This window comes from Hordeum vulgare, chromosome 1H (genome assembly GCF_904849725.1).
Source record: "Hordeum vulgare subsp. vulgare chromosome 1H, MorexV3_pseudomolecules_assembly, whole genome shotgun sequence".
Taxonomy (NCBI): domain Eukaryota; kingdom Viridiplantae; phylum Streptophyta; class Magnoliopsida; order Poales; family Poaceae; genus Hordeum; species Hordeum vulgare.
Genome location: NC_058518.1, coordinates 166,990,633 through 166,995,788, shown reverse-complemented (window position 1 = coordinate 166,995,788; position 5,156 = coordinate 166,990,633). Strand labels below are relative to the sequence as shown.

The 5,156-nt window shown below is 39.3% G+C and overlaps 1 long non-coding RNA gene across 1 annotated transcript; it reads left to right on the top strand.

The window, feature by feature from the left end:
- Positions 1 to 312: 312 nt before the first annotated feature.
- On the top strand, positions 313 to 2,656 carry LOC123408402. The gene is made up of 3 exons (XR_006612742.1): positions 313 to 382; positions 463 to 627; positions 2,462 to 2,656. It is a non-coding gene; the product is annotated as an uncharacterized LOC123408402 (long non-coding RNA).
- Positions 2,657 to 5,156: the final 2,500 nt, after the last annotated feature.

The window sequence follows — 5,156 nt, the reverse complement described above, 5'->3', positions numbered from 1 at the left end:
AATATTTTCCATACCACATACAAAGGCACTCTGCAATGCAAGTCATCGCAGCCTCGTGGGTATGGATACATGGCCAAACCATCAACTGGTTCTGAAAGGATTCTTATCCAGGTTGAAGAGCAAGCTCGTGCTACAGCAGCCTTCCAGCAGCGAAACTCTGAGCTCAGCCACCAGGTCAATGATTTAGAAGATCAACTAGAAGCTGAGCGTGCAAACACACAATAGATTATTAACTTGGAGCGCGCTGAGAGAGAACAACTTGAGGGGAAGTTAAAAGAAGAGCATGCTGAAAGCGAAGCGTGCTGAAAGAGAAAGATTGAAATTTGAAAAAAACATGATGGCAAAGTTTGCAGAATTCAGCAAACAGATGGGAACCCAACAGGTGATTACATGCATATGCTTCAAACCTCTTAAGATTTATGTTGGTTACTTGCATTGTTAAAAGTGCACTTCTATTTACAGGTGTTTACGAACAGGATTGACAAAGAAAATAGTAATCCAAACTTCCAATAAACTCTTTTACAGAGACCTAGTCCTAATAAGGCTGCAGGTGCAAGGCCAACTGTTATTTCTTCAAATGCGCTCATACATGCTTCAACAAGAAATTCTCGAATGTTTAAAGCAATTGTAAGTCACAACTTTGCTCTCTCTTCATTTTCACCTACAACGTTATCTATCTATTATATTATTAAGACACTAGAAAAGGAACGGTGAAGATTGAACAATGAAAGCCATAGATATTTTAACGATGGATATTAATTAGGATACCTACTTTAAAAATTACCTTTTAAAGCCCGCATGATGGTCCTCATATGTATGGGTGCATGCACATATTCTTTTGGACATGCACGTCTGTCGCGTTTGTTTGTACAATGAAAATTGGCAATCAGGTTTGTGTATAGGAGAAGGACATGTGTAAACTATAAACTAGGGATGCTAATTTTTTTTTAGGGGGACAAGGGACGTTGCAGTTTTTTTTAAAAGGGTTTGTTTTCCGAAGGGATTGACGTGCAGCTGGTTTCGATTGGAATTCCAATACTAGGAAAGAAAAGAATAACATAGCTGGCCATGTTAGCTGGGACAACAAGCCCAAAAATATTTGTGTGAAGACTATTAGCCCAGCTTTTTCCCCAAACTTTACTCTCAGCATCAATAATGGACTAGTCACCAAGGAGCATTTCAAAGCACACATGCAGCATATCAATCTTAAACCGTGGATTAAGGAGTGTAGCAATACCCATGAGGCCTTGGATATCTTATATGAATTTATTGACATAAAAAATCATGACATGTTACATTAATATATTAAAAGTGTGCATGCATGTACTTATGCAGGACATGTTACATAGTATTCTGAAAGCATAGTATATTGCTTATTATCTAGGGAAAGGTAACTCTAAGGTTTAGATTAAGTTACTTATCTCAGTCGATTGTATATTTGATTACAAAAATATATTTAATAATCTGTTATTTCGTCGATGGTGACATTGAGAATCAACATCGTGTCTGATTTACCCCTCAAAAAATATCCCATCTCATCTGTAGAGCATGTAAACGAAAACAAAGATAGAACTATTTTATTATTTGAAAAATATGTGATTAATTAGATATTGCTGATTGCTAAGAAAAAGAATGAGATGATGTTGACATCACCCATTATGTGAGAAACACGAATTCTGCACGTACGCGTTTCATGGATGGCTGTCCGTAACATGACATCAACCTTGCCGGTTAAGTTTTTTCCGCAAGTGTTAAGAAAAGTTCTGTACAGCCGGTCGTAAACCGATTGATTAGGTGCCTTGTATCTTCTTTTAGAAAGCTGCCGCGTATCCTGGACCAACATGTATAGGAATTTTTCTTTGTAAATATGGTTAAACCTTGCACGTGTCAGATTCTTAAAATTATAAACATTATTGACCATAAAAAGGAAAAGATCTGATTGCTCACATTACGTGTTTTCTTTCCTTGTTTTTTCTGTTTCCTAATTATATTTCTGAAATATTTTCCTTGTGAAGATCGGATGTTTTAAAATCAATATAAGTGTGACTTCAGGAATCCTTTATTAGTTCAAGTATAGCGTATGTCTCCTAGACACCTTCTCTCAGTCTTACAATGCTCACGATGTGGACATGCACGTGAACAGGAATCATGCATACGTGTATTTAAAACTAATCCTGATCGTTCTTTCAAGCTTTTTTTTACTGTTACATCTTAGCCGTTCGTTTTCTATCGTTTTAAGTATATAATAGATAGAAGATTTCACAGATCTTTGGAAAGTAAATATTAGCAGTCACATACTGAGTCTAAGAAAATAGGTCATCGAAATGATGTGTCCTTTCTTATTAGGACTAGGTCTCTGTAAAAGAGTTTTTTGGATTATTGCAGTACCATCGATATGATTTTTGAGTTATGTTATACTAGGCTCATTAACTGGATGTTTTTTTTTATTTCTTGATTGCAGGATCCAAATAACTAGCTGGACTGGACTCGAGATGACGGAGGATCCAAAAAACTACCTGGACTAGACTCGAGACCACGCACAATTTAGTCTATGACTGGGCCAGTTTCATTTGATGGTTTGCTATGAGAATTATGAGTTTTATGAATCTATTATATGTACGGTTTTGAATAGTGTAATTGAATGCCATATTTTTTTTATGGTTGCAATAGGCTATTACCACGACCCCCTTTTGGTTGCCACATGTTTGCACAACGAAAATTATAGTGTTGCAATAGAGCACTTTATATTGTGGCAATAGCTTTGGCACCACAATTTTTCCCCATGATGCAATAACTGTGTGGCGCGACAAAAGCAAGTTTTGTTGAAATAGAGTATCACCACGGAAAGTTTACATTGTCGCGGTAGCTTCTCGCTACAGACATGTTGACGTTGCGGTAACTATTTGGTGCTACCAAACTAAGTTTTGTTGAAATACAGTATCACCACGAAATGTGTAAATTGGCGCAATAGTTTCTCGCTGCAAACATTTCATCCGTTGTGATACCTTTTTATCACCACCAACATGATTTTGTTGCAATTTCCTGTTACGACGAATGGAATATTTGTTGGGATACGTTAATGCCACAAGTGTAGTGGTTCGTGGCAAAATTCCTAATGCCACGAAAATAAGGATTGTTGCCATAGTTTGTTGCCACAATTTACTATTGCCACGAAAGAGTATGCGCCACGAAATGATCGTCGTTGTTATAGGTTCTTGCCACAAATGTCTATCGCCACGTACTACCAGGCGCGACGATTTGTGGCATGTTGCATTAAAGCCATCTCCCCAAATCAAATTGTGGCATCAGGTAAGTATTGTGACGGGGGAACATGTGGCAACTTCCCGCAATGGATGTTGCAATAGATCACTTTATTGCCATGATTGACTTTTTGTGGCAATAACCTATTACCATGCGTCCAGTCGCAACGGCTATCAACGAATGTCGTTTTGTGGCAATAGGTACTTACCGCCACCAATCGTCATGTACTGCGACGAACGATTTCGTTCCAATAGACCGAAATCCTTGTAGTGCGTGATGCCTATATGTATGATCATTGCCTTAGATATCGTCATGACTTTGCGCGGTTCTATCAATTGCTCGACAGTAATTTGTTTACCCACCGTGATATTTGCTATTTTGAGAGAAGCCTCTAGTGAATACTATGGCCCCCGGGTGTACTCCACTTTTTACTTCGTTCACTACTGAAATTCAGAAATTTGCCGTCAGCCATGGCATACGGCAAAGGGGGGAACCACGGACGGCAAAGGCTTTGTCGTCGGTCAGCAGACGGCAAAGTAGATGGCAAAAAAAATCCGGTGAAGAGGTTCTTTGCGGTCTTCTTTTTTAAAGCGGACGGCAAAGAATCTTTGCCATGAGGGGGCAGACGACAAATTAAATGGGATGACAGATACACCAACGGTCCCGTTAGGTGTTAACGGCAGGCCTCCTCTCTTTGCCATCTGCCATCCCCCCTTTGCCATGTGGGGCCAGACGGCAAAGGGGGGAACCAAGCGCCTCTCCCACCCCTCTTTGCCGTCTGCCATCCCCCCTTTGCCATGTGGGGGCTGACGGCAAAGGGGGAACCAAGACCCTCTCCCTCCCCTCTTTGTCGTCTTCCATCCCCCCTTTGCCATGTGGGGGCAGACAGCAAAGGGAGGAACGAAGCCCCTCTCCGTCCCCTCTTTGCCGTCTGCCATCCCCCCTTTGCCATGTGGGGACAGACGACAAAGGGGGGAACCAACCCCTTTTTACTTTATTTCTTATTATATCCAGCATTTTTCACAATAACCAGGATATATATATATATATATATTTGACAAAAATAAATTTGTTTCCGTACTCATAACCATATTGAAATAACTTTCATCCATAGTACATACATATTATGCAAGTTCCATCCGCCCCAAACCATATATTACACTAGTTTCATCCACATGCATACAAAGTTTCATATATATCCATATACTACAATAGTTTCAATACAAGCTTCCGTGAACCCATGGTACAGGAAATCATCTTCAAGCATTCCATCACTATAATCCATGCTTCCCGTGAAGTGAATGTAATCTGCAAAATGACAAATAAGAAAGTTAGAAGACTAATACTAGATGAAGAAGTATAGGTCATTTAATAGCTAAGTTAGGTTGAATAGGTCATCTTGGAGCTACATAGCCTTATTATGTCCTTTAGGAGAGAACTTAGCTAAGTATAGGTCATTATAGAGCTAACTTGGACAAAATATGTCATTTTGTAGCCAACTATGATTATAAATCCATTTTGCCTTATTATGTCATTTTGGAGCTAAATTAGTCATTTTAATGATCTAACCAAGGTTCTTATGATGTTTTTACCTAACTATGCTAATTATGCCATTTTGGAGGATAATTAGCTAAGTATGTCTTTGTTGGGGAAAATACCCTACGTAGAACAAGAAAGAGAAGAAGCAAGAAGAGTAGAAGCAAGAAGAGAAGAAGCAGGAGAAGAAAAAGAAGAAGAAGAAGGAGGAGGAGGAGAAGGAGAAGGAAGAGGAGAAGAAGAAGAAAAGAATAAGGACAAGAAGAAGGAGAATAAGGAGGAGAAGAAGGAGAAGGAGCTTCTCTCGTCCTTCTCCTTCTCCTTCTTCTTCCTCCTTCTCCTTCTTCTTCTCTTCTTCT